Raw genomic sequence first — 19,340 nt, 5'->3', positions numbered from 1 at the left:
TTGAGCCACCCAGGCGTCCCAATACTGTTTAATTCTTTACCAACACAGAACATTATCAATATTTCTATCTGGTTAAAGTTTTGCATATATGTAAAATATAAATATATATGTATAGGTATATATGTATATATATTTGTATACACACACACACACTTTTTTTTATTTTTGCTGCAAAAAGCTTTGTTTCCAGGGTGGTTGAAAAGCTGCCTAGTGGCTGCAGGGAGAGTCTCAGGCACAAGCCTGGGCACCAGGGGGATGGCAGAAGGGCCTTCAAAGGCCGCGGGGCTCCTAGACGTGCCAGCCTGCGGAAGTGAGTCAGGTGGTCGATCTCCTCGGTAAGTTTCACCTGCTCATCCAGGAAGTGGCTCTCCGGGAAGTCCCAGAGCGCGGGTGCGCGCAGGCAGCCCCCAGGGCGCGCAGATCCAGACGCGCCTGGTTCAGATTCTTGTCCAGAACCAGGGCGGCTTGCACGGCATCCAGTATTTTACCCACTCATCTTGGGACAGCTTTTACACCTTTGGAAGAGGGCGCGGCCGACCTGCTGGTTTTGCATTCAAGAGACACTCGGGCGCCCTCGCGCTTCTCAGCCAACTGGCGGAATGGCCCAGGGCCTCCGGAGCCACGTCGTCCGGCTCGAAGTAGAAGCCCAGAGGGAGGTAGGTGTAGGAGGTCCGCAGATGCACGCTGAGCAGGCGGTTGCCCGCGGCCTCTACCTCGGTGGGATAATTCTGACGGATCTGGGGGCTCATGGTTGATCGGTAATGAGCTAAGCCCCAAGTAGGGTGTTGGCTGGTCCCAGCGGCAGAGGGTGGCAGAGGAGATGGTTCTGAAGGTTGCGACTGGGAAAAAGGTTGGAAGGTGGTTGGAGGCTGGTAGAAAGGGCATTCCTGTGTCTATTCTGTCCAAACACTTGTTGAAATAAGAGAACCGCGGGATCGCCAGGTGCACTGTCGGTTAAAGTTATGTTTTAAGAAGTTATTTTTAATAATCATGGTGGTAAAAAAGAAACTTACACCAGGACAGTTGATATTGCAGATGGAAAATATTCTCTGGGTGGTTGAGTTCGAAGTATGTGTAGTAGTTAACTTTCCTGAGGTTCCGTTACACATTTTCTTGAGATGATGAAGGTGGTATGGAAATCCTGGGGCTGCTGCCGTCACTCTTCATTAGTTTGAAACTCTACCCAAATTCATGGAGATGGAATTCACCTCTGTGGTTGGAGATGGTCACTTGGTAGAAAGCCTTTTGAGAGTTTACTTGTGATATGCAGAAATGAATCAAAACCTTTCAGTGTGGGGAATGCCTTTCAAAGGAGCTAAGCTCTCCATATTATAGGGCCATTTAAAAATTCTTTAAAAAGAAAAATTTCTTAGATCATTTTATCAGTAAGAAGAGAATAGATTAATGTCAGCCATTAGGATTTTCATATGCATAATATGTATATGCATACTATGAAAATATACACATAGATGGAAAGGAAATTAAAAACGTCATTGTTATAACAAAGGTTTTGTTAAAAGCTTCTGTTTCTGTATCGCAGGTACATCTTGATCTCTATCTCTGGACCATTTTTCCAGAGGTTTAGTGTTTTTTGTTTTTGTTTTTTTGATATGTAATTTTGGAACAAAATGCGTTTGGAATTCTTGGGCTTACTCTTCACCCTTCCTTGCATTCACATCCTTGCTGGATCCTCATGACCTGGATGGAGTGTACCTCCCTGCTCCTTGACTTTGAGCTTGTCAGTATTCCTTGCATTGGCTTACGGAAGGAAGTTTTAATTGTGGGTCTAGAAGCGTGAGGTGAGCATGCCCTGGCTAGCTGACTGGTTCAAGGAGGATGAGGGACATGAGGAGCAGATCCAGTGTCGTGTGTGAAGCAGAACCACACCAAATGATTCAAAGAAACATTAGAATGAGTGCTTTTGTTGCATGTCACTGGTTTTTAGTGATTGTTATGCAGCATTGTTTTGGCAATAGCTAAGTGGCATATAATTTAAAAAAATGTTCTTAGTTCTTCTATAATGTTTCCACTGATTTTTAAGTGGCACTCTTACCTCTAATACATTTTGTATTTGATGCTTATGATCTTTATTTTGTGCAAGGATTTCTTAGTTGAGTCACAGTCCAAGAGAAAATTCACCCAACTTTGTTTCCTCATATACTGGTAAATATAAAAAAGCAAGCTCAATTTTATTTTCCTCAAATCCCTATTTAATTGTAAATAAACTTTGCCTGTTCTTTTAAATTATTTGCTGGGGTCACAACAATGAGAAATGATAACAAAGTTCTTAAAATGTTTACTCTTTGCATTCAGTTTTCAGAATTTTATTCATGTCAAGCCGGTCTGAAAAGTTAAAAATAACTACCTCCAGAGATTTCTTCTTAGGCTGTATTCTTCCTTGGGAACCTCTAAGCTTTTCCCACCCAAACTGTGTCATCATCCTTGCCTAATTTAAAAATCTCCCAGATCCAATGCTCTACAAAAATCAATGAGATCTTTCCCACCAGATAATCCCAGCAGCCACGCATTATATTCTCTGGTTTGATTCTGCAGGAGTTTGATTTTATATACTCTATTGTAATAATTTATTAACTTGATAAAATCTGCTGACTCCTCATGGAAAATATTCTGTTTATATTTTATATTTCTTGTGGCTTTCTTTCCATAGCTTTTATTACTGAGTATTTACATGAGAATAGGGCCTTTGTTTTTTTAAAAGTTCATCTGTGCTTGCTATTTATTGTCTCCCCTGAAGTCACAGCCCTCTGTTTGTGACATACATCGTGCTTTTCATGTTGAAAGCACTCAGTGAACCCTGAATAATTAATCTTCCTGTCATGTCTGTGAGTTATCTAGGTGAGTTGAATTAGCCCCATTTTACAGGCAGGGCAATACGGAGAGTTAGAGCAGGTTATCACTTGAGCATGTCTGAGTTCAAGTGTAAAGCCCTTCTATCTCTTGTGCTACATGAAACCCCTTTCCTTGCTTACAGTTAGTTCTGCTGCATTATTATCATGTATATTATATTATGCTTGCTTTTTCTCTGCACATTTCCAAAGGAAAGATATATCGGTGGGAGAAGAAAGATGAACACTGAGTGATGTAACTTCATAAATAAATACTCCAGATGATTCTCAAGGGAGTGGTTGCTGGATCATCTGTTGCAAAAGTTGAGGCAGCGGTCTTATATAACACCATGTTTGCATGGACTGAGGGGCAAGTTCTAATTTTGAGGTCTTCTTACACATTGTCTATTCATTGCCAAAGACTGCAACTTTGGGATCAACTGGCAAATAACAGAATTAATCATGAATAGAAGATCTGGCGTATTCACATTAGCCATTAAATTAGCTTGATTTATTCAGATTCTTTTGATTGTTATGCCCAGATAACATCAAGAATTTGCTTACTGATTGGTGATCAACAGCCGTGATGATTAAAACAGAACAAAATTTAAAAAGTCTGTGGTGCAGTTTTAATAATCAATTTGGTTTTTTCAGAAAAAGAGAAGTCATGCAGTTCTTACAGATCAGTGTTCAGAACCAAGGGCAATGGGGTGGGAGTATCCCACACTTTCCTGTCCTCTTAGATGTCTCCCGCTCTGCACCTTTCTATTCCTCTTCATTGCCTTGGTATATTCTTGCTAACATGTTTTAGGAACCTCAAATGCGGCAGCCCCTGTCTCTCACTCAACCCATGCTTTTCTTTTGAATCCACACTGTATTTTCTTTGAAGCTCTCTTATGTAAGCCTACTGTCTTATCCTCTTGCTAGATTGTAAACTTCCAGGGGGCAAGGACTATTATTAATTCATTTTTATATTCTCCGAAGGCCTAGGATTCCAGTGATATTTTTCTATGCTTGCTATTTGAATAGTGTTCAATTCTACACTACAGTAACTAATGAAATGTAATACTTAACAGATATATATACCCCCTTCCCCCAGTTGGGTTAGACTTGGTTGGAGAACCTACTCTCAGAAGTAAACCCCGTGAGAAGAACCAAACATTAACAAATACTTTGTTATAGTTATTATTAGGAGCTTACCGGAATCAAATCCAGGATCACGGTTTTGATGAATTTCACAGTTTTTGTAGCATTCATATAACAGAAACTCCAGAACCTCTTTAAAAATTTCCAATTTTTGAAAGGATCCAGTTACCTTAGTAAGGAATCAGGGACTGTGAATGGAAGCTCTGCTTGTGTGTCATCTCTAAGAAGAAAAACATGATGGGATATAAATAGGAGGAGAGCATGTTTTCATATGTACTCAAGAATTAATTCCACTGCTATTCACCAACCTTTAGGAATGTGGAAATAATATGCCTGTTGGCTATTTGTGTTAGAACAGATGTAGAATTAATCGGTCCAGCTAACAGTCCCAGGTCTGCCTCGGCCAGTGAAGGATTTTAAAATAGTTCTCCCAAAACAAGAATCATAAAAAAGTCCTCTAAGTCATATTATTAGTAGACCCAAATATTGTCATCATGTCATATTTACTCCTGTTTACCCTCTCGTGAATCATTTTTACCTTCTCTCAGGAGCCACAGGGTCATTTCTCTCCAGAACTTCCCCTTTCTGGAAGGCAGTTTTCTTGCCCGTTGCATTAGTGCCTTCTTGGAAGGCACATTGCACCTGACTTGAGCAGCTAGGTCTTCAGTTGCTCTTTCAGAATGATGAGCCTCTGTCCCTGGCGAGACTAGGCAGCAGTGGATGGCCCTGACACGAGGTGCCGTAGACCCCCTAATTCTTTTCTTCTTCCCCTGCCCTTTTCCTATTAACGTAAAAGTGGAGGTAAATTATTTCAGTACATATTCCTGATTCCTAACCACCTTCCACATTTGAGCTACACAAGGGAAGTTATTAAATGTTAGATGGGAATGACATCTACAACCCACAAAATGGATTAAGGAGACTAAGAGCTTTATACCATAAAAACCAATGTTAACAGCATTTGACTTAGTGGGAGAGGACCTCAGCTTGGAGTCCTAGCCTCAACATTTTCAGACCAATTACACCCAGCAGCTGGTAAATGTAAATCTTGGATATGTGAACAGCTCTTTTGTTTTGTGGGAATTATCTAGACTCCTCCTTGCTTGGTTTATGTCCATAAACTTCCAAACATCCTATTTTTCTGTCTTGTTCCTCTCTTGACTCCCAGCATTCTTCAAAACGTGGATTCAAACTCACTTCACTCTTAGCCTCTTTTAACCAAATTATCCAGCTCTGGCACCAGCCCATGGTGACCTAGTTCCCACTCTGGCTCACTCAAGACACTATGAACAGGGGAGATGCACATCACTCCTCTGAGCCTCATGTTTTTACATGTGTAGAATGGAGCAAGTAATCTGTCTCATACGGTTTTGTGACCTTAAAGCACCATGTTAGCTCAATTTTATCCAACAAACTTATTGAGCACTAGAAGCTCCAGGCACTAGGGTCTATAGATGAATAAGTTACATTGTTTTGTTTTGTTTTTAAAGTAGGCTCCACGCCCAGCATGGAGCCTGACACGGGGCTTGAACCCTGAGATCAAGACCTGAGCTGAGATCAAGACTTGGATGCTTGGGATGCCTGGGTGGCTCAGTCAGTTAAGCGTCTGCCTTCAGCTCAGGTCATGATCCCAGGGTCCTGGAATCGAGTCCTGCATGGGGCTCCCTGCTCAGCGGGGAGCCTGCTTCTCCCTCTGCATCTCCCCCTGCTTGTACTCTCTTTCTCAAATAAATAAATAAAATCTTTTTTTTTTTTAAAGTTCTGACTAGTTAGGTTGTTTTGAGGGCTAAATGAGATTGTATATTAGAAGTGCCTGGTACCATGTTTGACCTCTACCAGGCCTCAAGCAATGCCAGCTCCTGTTATGAGCAAAGGCCCAGAGAACTGAGAGCATGCCATGCACTGGGGGAATTTCTGGTAAGCTGCTATGGTGATGAACGGGGCACATGGGAAGTGTGAGCACAGGGGCTGGATCCGCCAGCAGTAAAAGCCATCTATTATATCTCGGTGAAGAGTTTGAATTTCATCCTTAAGCAGTTTCAAGAGTAATGAGGACCATAATGAAGAGAGGCAGGACACTGTGAAGACATATGACCTGGGCACCCAACCCTGTCTGTAAGGTGCAGAAAAGCTCTCCTGAGCATGTGGCATTTCGGCTCCAGCCTGAAGAATGAGTGTAGAGCTGGGAACAGCCTTCTGATATTGTTACGGAGAATGAACCAAAGTGAGGTAAGACCCACTAGTATATAACTTCCATGAGGGAGGGATTTTTGGAGCAGGTGGGTCTATTTTTTTTTTTTTTTTTTTTTTTACTGTTATACTGTCAGATTCTAGAATACTACTTAGCTAGTTAGCACAGAGTAGGAGCTTAAGTATTTGTTGCATGAATGCTGAATGAATGGTAGTAGGGAAACCTTTTAGAAGATGTCTCAGTTCAGGCTTCTATAATGGAATATCAGAGATTAGATGTCTTATAAACAACCAAAATTTATTTCTTATAGCTCTGGGGATTGGGAAGTCCAAAACCAAGGTGCCAGAAGATTTTATATCTGGTGAGAGCCTGCTTCCTGGCTCAGAGATGGCTGTCTTCTTGCTGTGTCCTTATATGGTAGAAGGGGTGAGGGAGCTCCCTGGGGTCTCTTTTATAAGGACACTAATGCCATTCATGAGGGCTCCACCCTCATCATTTCAACATAGGAGTTCTGGGCTGGGAAGGGGCAGGGAGGGCACAGACATCCCTTCTATGGCAGAAGGAGAGAAATTCCAACAAATCAGTCAGGCATGGAATGATAAGGGCCTGAACTGAGGGCGGGGAGGAAGAAGGTTGGTATGGGTTTAATAGATATCAATAGTGTAAATTTAACAGATCTTAGTGACTGGGATAATAATGAAAAGAGCTTCCAGTTATTGAGCACCTACTGTGTTCCGGACTCTGTTAGATTCAGGTTAAGATGTTTTACATACGTAGCTCATAATCTGCTACAGCATGTGGTCCAGAGAGTAGGCAACTTAATTTGTTCGCTGTTGAACCGTAATGCCTAGAATAGCACCGGATACATTTCTTTTTTAAGATTGTATTTATTTAGGGGCACCTGGGTGGCTCAGTCAGTTAAGCGTCTGCCTTCGGCTCAGGTCATGATCCCGGGGTCCTGGGATCGAGTCCCACATCAGGCTCCTTGCTAAGCAAGGAGCCTGCTTCTCCCTCTGCCTGCCTTTGTCTCTCTCTCTCTGATAAATAAATAAAATTTAAAAAAAAGATTGTATTTATTTATTTGACACGGAGAGAGCCAGAGCGCAAGCACAAGCAGGGGGAACGGCAGGCAGGCAGGGGAGAAGCAGGCTCCCTGATGTGGGGCTTGATCCCAGGACTGTGGGATCATGACCTGAGCCGAAGGCAGACGCTTAACTGACTGAGCCACCCAGGCGCCCCGCACCTAATACATTTCTTTCTGTAGAGTGACTAAATGAGCCCTTATGACAATTCTTAAAGATAAGCATTGTTATTAGATGACAGATGTCTCCATTTTACATTTAAGAAAGTTAAGGCTCAGAGAGTTTAAGTCGTTTGCCCAAGGTCACAGAGAGTCCCTATTTGAGCCCAGGTTTGCTTTGCCTCAAAGCTTCTGCTTCCTACTCTGGTTTGCTGACTGCTGTCACGTGGAAGTATTTTGAGGGTAAGAGGAAGGTCCAAGGTTTTTAATTCAGTTGACTGGGCAGCTGGTGATGCCTTTCGGTGAAAGAGAACAAGGAAATGAGCAGATCAGTTCCGGGCACGTGGAGTTTGAGGGGCTGTGAAACATCGAGTGGACATAAGCAAATGAGTAGAAATCACAGTGTGAAATTTGGAGGCAAGACCTGAGCTGGAGACAGGTATAGGGGGAATTACCAGTTGTAAATGGTAGGTCGAGCCCCGAACACCCCAGCATCTAATGCATAAGCCCTGGCAGCTTGCTGAAGAGCAGCCGGAGAATGGAGACAGCTAAGTCAACTCTCAAATGAAAGGGGCAGTCAGTCCCAGCAATGTGGCTTGCTGGCAGGGAGAGAAGAGAGGGAAAGGAAGGAAAGAAGGGCAGGAGGGAGGGAGGGAGGAAGAAAGGAAGGAAGGGAAGAAAGAAAGGTGGAAGGGAAGGAGGAAGGGGAAGGAGAGAGGGAGAGACATGAGAACTTGTCCACTTGGATGTAGCGATTGAGCAAGAAGAATTTCAGCACTCTTGTGTGGCTGAGCGGGGTCAGAATTGAGACTGCAGGAGTTGAAGAGCGAGCCTGTTGGAGACATAAAGGCATGGGCTCATCATTTAGAAGCTTGACTGTTTACTTGCAGTAAAGTGTACAGTTGAGGAAATGCCTTTTCTCCTACTTCCAACCTTTCTAGAGATGAAAGCAGGTTAAAGGGACTATCAAGCATAGGCTCTGTCCCAATAAGGCAAAGTCGAGGGCAGGTGTGAATATGGGAGTGTGGACTATACACTGATAAGGTGGTTGAGAATGTGTTTACATGCATGTTGTTTATGGATTTGCATTCATTTGGTGATTCAGTAAATATTTACTGAGTGTCTCTCTTGTGCTACGCACTATTCTAGGAACTATGGACACAGGAGTAAACAAAAAAGACAAAAATAAAATCTCTTTCCTCATGGCGCCTGCATCCTGGTGGGTGTGTGTCAGTGTGTGTTTGTGTGTGCATGCACACAGTGGCTCTGGAGAACAAGCAAGCAGAGAGGGAGGATGGGGGCCTGGGGGTGCAGGGGTTTCAGTTTTAAATAGGCAGTCAGGGAAATCCTCCCTAAGAAGGTGGCAGCTGAGTGAGCTCAAAGAGGTGAGGGCATGGGGTCATGGTGATGCCTGCTTGAAGACTACTTCAGGCAGGGGGAGCGTCCTCATATGAACAGCTCAGGACTTTTTCCTTAACATTAGCCATTTCTTTTCTCTTTGAATCTCTCTGCGGAACCAACGCAGGGCAGTGAGTATGAAGCACTTGAAAAAGAAATAGTTCTACTGAGCGGAACTGGTCACTGGGGCCACTTAGTCAGTGCTTCCCCTAGTCAAGTATACGGGCCCTTAGGGATCGTGGGCATAAAACTGACCAAGAGAGAAAGGCCTGGTCACCCTGAGGTTAGGATAGCAACTATAGAGACTGGCGAAATTTAAAATATCAATTTCCCCTTCAACTTTTATGTGTAAATTGACAATTATGTTTCACTAAGTATAAATGAGTTCATTTTGCCTTTGCTTGGATCCAGTTTATGAGAGAAATGTTACAAATCATCCTTTTGTATTTGCTAAATCTGGACCTAATTCCATTTTTCAAGAAATCGTGTTTGCAGAAATAAGGCCACATGGAAATGAACAAATAATGAAAAATGGAATATAACAAACCCCTGAAGTCCTGGAGAATTAAAACGCTGCCAGAATTATTTATAAAATGTGTACCAGCATCCAGAAGTATTTACATTTGCTCCATGGCTTATAAAATCTGGTGCAGTCCAAACAGTCTTGGTAGTTCCAAGAGACCCCAAACATGTTTCTGAAATCCTGCGGCCAATTCCACAGCAAAGCAAAGAGCCCCATATGGTGGGATCATAATCTTGACATGCGAAATTCTTTGCAACTAGAGGTCTTTAGGATCATTCAGAATAGAAGTTGAAGTCTGCATGTAACTCTGGGTTACTCCCTAGTAAGTCTATAAATATAGATGAACACCCAATTTCCCGTGACTCCATGAAGTTGGTGCAACATAGGGAGTCTGGGGTCCTGAATTTGTTTGCGGTCCTGGGGGTCAGAGGGGCCGGGCAGCACAGAGATCAATGTGGGGAAAAGTGAATGAAGATCATAAGGCCCTTTGAAACACAAAGGGGTATCAACACTAAACAGTCAAGTGATTTATTTATGTTTGGGCAATGTAGAATCAAGATCAAGATTGGAAAGTGCCCTCGTATATAGCAACATTGGGAGGGATCACAGTGTTGGAGAGGGATTTCAGTGGCCATCCTCCACTGCACATCTCTTGCTTCTATGACAAATTCTGATAGTGGAAACACAAGGCCATCCATCTGTACCTCTTTGAAACAAGAATCTCACATTCAAGCGTCCCTTTTAAATGGTGGATACAAGAGCCAACTCTTGCTGCTAGCACAAGGTCTCACAAGGCTGTTAATCATCAAGTACTGATAGCTACTCTTCTGTGTTGGATGAATACCAATTAGAGAGATGGGGACGACCTGAGGAATGGAGAAGAGCGAGCAGTGGGGGACTGGCTTTGTTGTTTTAGGGAGGGGTTGCCAAAAATATTACCTGGGGCTCCAGTTCTCTTCTCGCCAACCCTGAGGGGTGACGGATGAAAACAGCAGACTCATTTACAAAGTAGAAAGTAGGGAATGTATCAGAAGCATCATGTTATTATTAATGGGGTTGGTTTTTCTAGGTAGTGATAGCTGAATCTTGTTTGCAGTTTGAGAATCGGACAGCATTTGTCTGAACTTTATAATTCTGTAGTGTTTTTTTTCTTATGGTGTCTCCTAAAAGAGGTTGTATGAAGCTCCAGAGAAACTTAAGAAAGAAAGACTCTGGAAACAAAAACTAAAACTTACCATCTGCAAAAGAGAGGAATTTACTATGGAGCATTTTAGGCAAATAAAGAGTTCTTCCAAGTTAAAGAACATCGCAACTGGAGAACAGTCCAAATTGGAGCAGGTAGCTGAAACTGGGAGAACTTTCATCCCAGTGAGATTTTATTTGCTCACATCCATCTCTCTCCTGGGCCAAACTTATAAATCCAGCGTTCAGCATGGAGACTTGTTCTCTTGAGTGGCCTCTCCTTTGGCACATGTCCTTGGCTGGTACCAGAAGTCTTCCAGCACCTTGGGATGCAGAGCAGGGGGAGTGATTCTCAGTAGGATCCAAAGGTTTTATGACCGACTGCTATATCAGAAGCAAACTTGTTGGGAACCAACTAGCTGCTTGGGAATCGGGAAGGAAAAACCTATTTCCCCCTAGTTTATTTTAGAGTTGTCTTGCACTGTCCCAGAGTGCTGAGAGCACAGCGTGGAGCTGTTCAGAAAACCTGATTAGGTCCCACAGTGCTGAGCACATAGAGTTTCAAGAGGCTGGGAAATTGTTACCATTGGAAGTCGTGTGAAAAATGGTCCATGTGGGGGGAGGACAAAAATTAAACTGAGATGACTAAGAAACATATTAACCAAAATTATGTTTGATTTGCCACCAATTGCTCCCTCTTCTAGGTGCTTGGGAGAGTGCCTCCATGGGGAGCTGAAAAGCATTCAAGGCCTCTTCTGAATTTATGGTTCTCCCTGGGCTGATGGAAGAGTTTAGGAATAGGGAGAGCCATGGAGACCTTTCAATTAGCCGGGAGGCCTTTGTGTTAGGTTTGAGAAGAAATAAGAAAAAGATCATTTAGCTGTAAGAGTTGTTCCTTTGTTCTTTTGTTCCTTGCATATAGTCGGTGCTGAAAAGATATGGGTTGAATAAAGGAATGTTTATTCTAACATACTAAAATAATACGCTATTTGAAACCAAGTAGTGGATCTCGCCAGAATTTGTTTCTCAGATTATTATTCTATGACAAGAAACACTCCACTCAGTGTGAAAATAAGTTAAAAGACAGTTTTGCAGAAATTTCCCTCGGATTTGAGCTTATTGGCTCATTATTTGCTCAAGTGATTCATGATCTAGAGATCGTGGAAGTCATAGCAATACTGAAATTGCCAAGTAGAAATAAAAGCAAACCCTATGTAGCATGTCTTAGATTGAACATAATCATGGAGGCAGCTGACAAGCGAGTATATTTTGGGGAGGGGAAGAATCTACAGAGGTTGCCTTGAGCACAAAGCAGACCTCAGCCTTTTGGTTGTTATATGAGTTACCATAGTGATTCACTGAACTTTGCTGTAATTAAATCATTTCGTATCTGAGTAAATTTGATGCTATGGACCTCATGTACCTAGGTTTGTGTTTGTGTTTTTTCTTCTTCTTAAAGATCACTAGAGGGTCTATGCCCTCATGTATCGATGTCCTTTGCAGTCTTCCACCAAAATCATAGAGAACGGCAACCAGTGTTCTATCCCATTGATGGGATAGGGTCAAAGAGTGGGAGCCTGAGAAGGCCGCGGAAGAAGGCCTATGGAATCATTCTAGAGAACACACTCCCCATGGACCAGATATATAAAGGACAAATGGCACTCTAAAAGAGTTTCTCTTTTGCATAAAGAATATCAGATGAAAACCAGTTCAATCCAGACAGACGAAGAAGAAAAGCAGAGTAGTATCGAGAAGAAAAACTGGGAGGACAGAAAACTTCATCAACTTGGGCTGCCAAGTTGCAGCAGGTCGTGAGATCACGGGAAGACATATGTCAGGGATGGGGAGAAAAGGGATCCATCCTGACAGCATTTCAGGTGCAGAAAGATCCGTCTAAGGACTACACTGAACACGTATAGCATCAATATCTTGTCATTGTTTCTGTGAGGAGCTCAGTGAAAGCAGCTCTTCTGGAAAGAAGAGCGGGGATTCAATCCTCAAGACCAGTGGTATCTGTGAAGGATTCCTGGAAGCTGCCACAACAGAATGTGTTTTTTGGGAGATCAGCCAAACTGCGAGAGCCACGGCAGTGATTCATAAGTGGGAAGATAGAGAAAGGATGCAAATTGTCCTGGGACTAAGAGGCTTTGTGAATTGGGCTGCCTGGGTGCCTGAAAACAGGAAGCCAAGGGGTCTTGGATTGGTGGTCCTCAAACATAAATATGTGAATGAATCAGCTGGGCATCTTGGTAAAGCATAGATTCTGATACAGTAGGGCCTTGGGTGGGCCTAAGATTCTGCATTTCCGGCAAACTCCCAGACCATGCTCATAATACTCTTTCAAAGACCGTACCTTGAGGAGCGAGGGGCTACTTCTAAACACCACACTGGGAGGAGTTAATAACAAGGGCCCAGACCATTATGTCATAGTTTGGGCAACTGAAATTGTTGTCAAAGAGGACTTTTTAGTATGGTGGTATGTTTGAGATTATATGTTTAATTTTAGTAGGTAATTAGTTAACATGTTTGTAATTGTTAATATTCTAAATAAATTGGATTTTAGGTTGCGTAAGCTGCCTTTGGTGACAACTGTTGTATCAATGTCCTATTCACATTACTGACAATTTCTATTTTCGGTTTTTGGGATTTGATCATCTCTCTCCAGATGCTATTATGCAGGGAAAACCCGAGAAGTGACATTACCTTTATCATTTCTAACTGCAAGAGGATGTGCTAGGACTCCTTTCTTCCCCTTTCTCTTGATTTCTCTTTCTTTCCTTTTTTTTTTTAAACCACTACTGAGTCCGTGGATCTCAGCCAAATCCCTGGAAATAATCCAGACCTACACATTTCTCTTGCCCATTACAACTGAAACAGTAGTAGCAAAATAGAAATAGCTCTATTTACTAAAACATTTTCCCCCTACAATTTAAGATTATAACTGGCATGCCAAATCAATATTAAGGACATGTTTAATACGCTTACGTATTTTGGGGGTGGGGAATAGAAATAACACCTTTTATTTCAGAATCAGTTTGAAGGGAGCTGACTTCATCTGCTGAATAGAGATCTCAGCCCATAATCTTGGGTTCCTGAGCACACAGCACCAGTTTAGCTTCTAATTTACTCTCGGGTGACTTAATGGTATTGCTTAATTATAACAGTTGCAAATTCCATCCTCCAAAATATATCACAGGCAGCCAAACATCTGCAGGGTTTTGTAGCAGAGAGGATGCCAAAATGAAATGCTCATTTTTTGTATTATTTTGCTTTTATTAGTTTTTAATACATATATGTAATAAACAAGATGAGCAAGACAGCACTTAAATAAGCACCAATGGTAATCAAATGTAAGATATTAAGTTGCAAAAATGCCCATTCTATGGAAAGGAATATGCTCCTCGGGAGAATCTGGGCTGTGACAGGGGACATTTTAAAATAGCATTAACTTTTCAGTGGTAGAAAAGGAGTAGGAAAACTTCTCAACATGGGAAGTGCAGATGAGAGCTAGAAAAAAACCCCTGTAGAATGCCCTGATCGCCTGCAAGAAATTTTGTTTTTCTGGGAAGAGGAGGGCTGAGTGCTGACTAATTGAAACACCTCCATTACCAGATACCACATCTTCAAAGCAGGTTCTGGAAGTGCAAACTGGTGCTAACAAACTTGAAAAGTTAAAGACGAGGTTAGCTCGGGTTTGTCTCAAGCTTGTGACTGACAAGTAATAATGAAAATAATCCAGGTTTTTTTTTTCAATAAGAGAAAAGATGTTTTCAAGATAAGCACAGCATACATAACTGTCATTTCTAGAAATTAAATTTATACTTAATTTGGCAAATTAATGATATAATTTTACATATGCAACAGTTGGGGAAAGTATTTTAGAGCTAGTTTTTCTTTGTTATACAAAGATATTCCCCATCATTAATAAATCTCTATATATTTCTAAATCAGAGAGGTTTAAAAAGAGAAGGATGTTCTTTTAAACAATGTTCATTGATTTTTATTTATTTTTTTTTAAGAGAAGAGCATTATTACCATAATGCCTTAGAAATGTCCTAACCAACAACACTTCAAACTTCACCAATGACTCATCTCCCTGGTGCAGTAGTATTTGTGTAAATTAAAAAAAGAAAAAAAAGGAGGAAGAAGGAAAAGTACAAAATATAAAAAAATAGCCAATTAAAAACATTGCTTCTGTTTATGCTCAGCAGGGATCTGGTAAAAATTAAGCTGGGGCTAATGAAGCTCTAAGCCCCTGCATAACGCCACAGAGGGAGGAAGGCTGAATATTGCCTGCTCTGAGGCAAACTGCTTACAGAGCTTTGTGAAGGTCTCACTGAAACCCCGCTTAGCCAACGCGCCGGTCCCCCAGCCTTGATGAAGGTCACCTCCAATCAGATGATACTGCTGCCACCACGGGCCTAGGTGCGTGCTCCCGTGTGTGTGCTCACCGGTTAGTCACCCCCATGAGGTGTTAACCTGAAAGTCAGGGGACCCTGCGGGGCGCCTGGGTGGCTCATTTAGTTAAGCGACTGCCTTCGGCTCAGGTCATGATTCTGGAGTCCCGGGATCGAGTCCCGCATCGAGTCCCGCATCGAGTCCCGCATCGAGTCCCGCATCGGGCTCCCTGCTCGGTGGGGAGTCTGCTTCTCCCTCTCCCACTCCCCCCTCTTGTGCTCTCTCTCTCATTCTCTCTCTCAAATAAATAAAATCTTTAAAAAAAAAAAAAGTCAAGGGAGCCTAAGTGGGTCTTATTAAACAAACCAGGGCACTCGGCTCTCATCAATGCCCAGGTGGGTGCTAGGCATATAGATTGCTCATCGTAAGACTCATCCATTCCCTTTGATGAACCCAACTTTGTATTATTATTATTATTTTTTCAAATGAGGCAGCTTCCAGCAGAACAGTTTTTGGTGTCCTGATGTTTTTGCCCCTCAGGAGCACATTCAGGCCCTTCCTAGAATATTTTTAGAACCTCCTACAGTGTGAACCCCCCAAGGGCTGGCCTTTCTGAGTCTGGAGCCCATGCAGAAGCCTCATTGCCATCAGATTTATGCCTCTGTTCTCTTCCTTCTAGATCTTCTCTGGAGACTTGTTTGCTCATTTCAGATAGACCACTCAGCTCAGTAGCACCATGGCACAGGGGAGCTTGTTTGAAATGCAGAAACCCAGGCCTCACTCCAGAGCAACTGAATCAGAAGGAGCTTTATAATGAGAGCTCTAGATAAAGGCTAGGCATAGTCATCTGAAGCACTGTTCTGATTCATTTTGAAGGTTTTTAAGGACCAAAGGAACTGGCCTATCCCAGAGCATTTGCATTAGAAAAAGGGACTTCTGGAGGTGCAAAATTTTGTACTGAAAGAACAAGAGTACACGATAAAGAGGATTCTCTATAAAAAGACTTTTGAGAGTTGGATCCTCTTGGGTATTGCCATAGCCACTTCTCTCCAAATTCTGCTGCCTAGGGGACCCTCTATCCCATCTCAAATCAAGCCTAAGTCTTGAGAAAAGCCAAGGTCACCAACCATGGCCAACCATGACGATGGGACTGAAAATATTTTTTTTGAAGTATGCATCTATTTTTCTATGGAGCAGGAGATTAGCACAATTATTCAGCAAATACTTATAAAACTTAGGGCCATACAAAATGTAAGCAGTGTGACAGTGGCATTAGTAACACTGGGCTGGAAATCTGGGGACCTAGGTTCCAGTCTCCGCTTAGCATTCACCAGTTGTGTCTTGGGCAAGTGACTTAATTCAACCAACATTTATGGAGTTCCTACTATAGACCAAGACAAGGAGGGTGATAGGAAAGTGAAAGTCATTGAGTGGCTTTTGTAAAGAAGTGGACTGCCTTTGATTAGGGTTTTGTTTCTGAGAGGAACCCTTTAGAAAAAAAATGGAACATTTTGTGGAAGCCCAATAAAGAAACAGGAAAAATTTGAGCTGTTTTGTTTGAAGCTGAAGTGGAAAGTCCGGAACCTTGTGCTCAGGCTCAGAAAATCAATATCAAAAAGATAAATCCCACTAGAAAAGTAGGCCAAAAAAAAAAAAAAAAAAAAGAAAGAGAAAGAGAGAGAGTAGGCAATACATCAAGTAATAAACACGAATGGATAAAGAGTCGTCAGCCTCAAATTAGAACAGCAGTAGGATACCATTTTTAATTTTCCAGATAAAATTTAAGAAGAATGCCAATCTTTGTTGTTGATAAGAACATTGGGTCATAAACACTTCTGACATTTGTTCTTTCTGAGGGGCAGTTTGTTTTACAGTCTCAAAAATATGCATACTCTGTCATGTACAATTGTATTTCATTTTTTTAAAGATTTTATTTATATATTAGAAAGGGTGAGAGCACGCTGGAATGGGGGGGAGGGGCGGAGGGAGAGAGACTAGCAGACTCCCCACTGAGCGTGGAGCCCGATGTGGGGCTCGATCCCATTACCCTGAGATCATGACCTGTACCAAAGTAAGACACTTAACCAACTGTGCCACCCAGGCGCCCCTACAATTGTGTTTCTAAGATTTTGTCATTAGAAATCAATCAGAAATACATACAAGATGCAAATACATGCAAAGATGTGCAAGTATATTCATCGCGGTACAGAGATGTTCGTGGGAAAGACAAATAAACAAACTTGAAACAATCTAAATTTCTTGGAATTTGAGAATAGTGAGATATGTATTTTGCTGACCTACTGCAACAAAATCGTACATAGTGATTAAAAATGAAGTGAAAGAATAATAATCGATATGGAAAGAAGTTTATGCCAGAAAACATATACATTATGATGCCAATTTTGAAAAACAAATACATGTGCGCACACGTAGTTTGTAATTTTACAACTACAGAAGAAAATCACAGAACCATTGTAATGAAGGGGGCTGCACTCATCTGGGGATCAAGAAATTTATGTTCCAGTGTTGATTTTACCTCTAACTAGGTGCGTGATTGGGAACAACTCTCTTCTCTTGGTCTTGGTTTCCTTGTTTCTAAAATAGACAGTGTAGTTGTCTGACCAATGGCCCCCAGAGAGATCAAGTCCTAATCTCTAGGAACCGATAAATGTTACCTTAAGTGGAAAAAGGTCTTGATGTGATTAGATTAAGGATTTTGAGAAGGGACGTTATCCTGTGTGATGCTAAATGTAATCACGAGTGTTCTTATGAGAGGGAGGCAGAGCGGGTTTTCACACAGAGGAGGAAGAGGCACTGTGATCGTTGAGAGAGACTTCAGTGATACAGCCAGGAGCTAAAGAGAGCTGGCAGCCTCCAGAAGCTGCAAGAAGTAAGTGTGGACTTGCCCCGGAGCCTCTGGAGGGAGCTCAGACCTGCCAGCACCGAGATTTTGGCCCAGTGATACTCATTTCAGTTGGACAGCCTCCAGAACTGTGAGAGAAAGAATTTCATTTGTTTTAAGCCTCTGGAGTGTGTGGTCATTTGTTACAGCAGCTGCAAGAAACTTACACAGGCAGTTTGGAACAAATTATTCCTACAGTCTGTTTTGTTCCAAAAGTATCAGAATCCTGTAGTTTGCTTTGTTAGATGGAGAGAAATGACAGGATAAATATTGCCATACCATAATTTGGATAGAATAGGTTCTTCCCTTATCATATGTTTTCTCTTTCCTTTAAAACAGAAGTGAAGGAAACGAAATATTACAAATATAAAGTTACCTATGGAAGGGAACAAATAGCTTTATATTAGCTTATTTTATAGAGAACCAACTTGTGCAATGTTATTATAATTAATTGTGGGGTCACCTTTATTTGCAGTTACTTGTAGACCTCATTTAGCTACTTCTAGACAAATTGGAAAAGTGTGTGAAAACACATAACGGCTAGAGTGGTTGTTGCATGTTCCCCAAATCTCTGGTGGTGAGGAAATTCTTTACTCAGTACCGTGTTGGGGTCTGCGAATCCTTCTGAAGTGGTCCTGTAGAGCTCTGTGGAAGAATGTGAATAATAATGAAAAACAAATACGTGTGTGCACATGTAGTATTTTCATCGGTTACGAGGTAATTGTAGATAGAAGTTGTCCATGTGGATACACCACTTTTAATAGCTCCACTAGAATTTTGTGTCATGATAGGAACTCTCGGGCACATTAACATTGGTATAAAGATGTAATATGTATTTTTCCCTCCTTCTAGATTTACTGGTACACGCAATATTACATCTAAAAATATTGCATTAAAACAGTATAAGCTGAATGCTTACTACCATATTTTCCAATCCTGGCTTTGTTACGTTCCAATGTAATTGTAATTATTGCAACAGATATTGCAAAAGTATTAAGAACAGGGTGTTAAAAATGTAATCAGTTCTGGCTCAGGTCACAGGACAGTAGGTGCCAACTACTCCCGAGTTCCAGACTACCAACTTGGGAATCGTGAAGGGGTTGTGTGGGAAATGGTTTTGTAAGCCTTAGCTGTTCTAGTCTGTAAGAGCTGTTGGAGAGAGTAATAGGAGAGTTGGGGGAAAGGGGGAGGAACTTTGGGGCAAGTTTAGGAAATATTCTACAATTCCAAAGGGAGAGGAGGAAGGGGTGTTTATGTTCATCTCATGCCTAGGGAAAGATACTTCAATGGGGCTGACATTGATTGGTTGCTTGCTTTGACAGAATGGGGAATATTGGTTACTGGGTAGGGGTCAGCCCTCACACTTAGGGTTTGTGGAGCGACAAATGCCTGATGGTTTCTCTGGAACCAGTGTGGGCCACTAGAGAGTGAGAACTGGTGTGGGATTGTCCAAGATCCCAACCCAAAGGTCCAGCTGGAGGGATAAGGAGACCTTGGCAAAAAGATACTAGAGG

General features: G+C 42.0%; 1 long non-coding RNA gene across 2 annotated transcripts in view; it reads left to right on the top strand.

Moving 5' to 3' along the window:
• The window catches only part of LOC113913110, a 78,681-nt gene that overhangs the window by 2,278 nt on the left and 57,063 nt on the right, over positions 1-19,340 (top strand). The gene's annotated exons all lie outside the window — the stretch shown is intronic.

Source organism: Zalophus californianus, chromosome 14 (assembly GCF_009762305.2).
Source record: "Zalophus californianus isolate mZalCal1 chromosome 14, mZalCal1.pri.v2, whole genome shotgun sequence".
Lineage (NCBI taxonomy): Eukaryota > Metazoa > Chordata > Mammalia > Carnivora > Otariidae > Zalophus > Zalophus californianus.
This window is presented reverse-complemented; position numbering and strand designations above follow the sequence as displayed.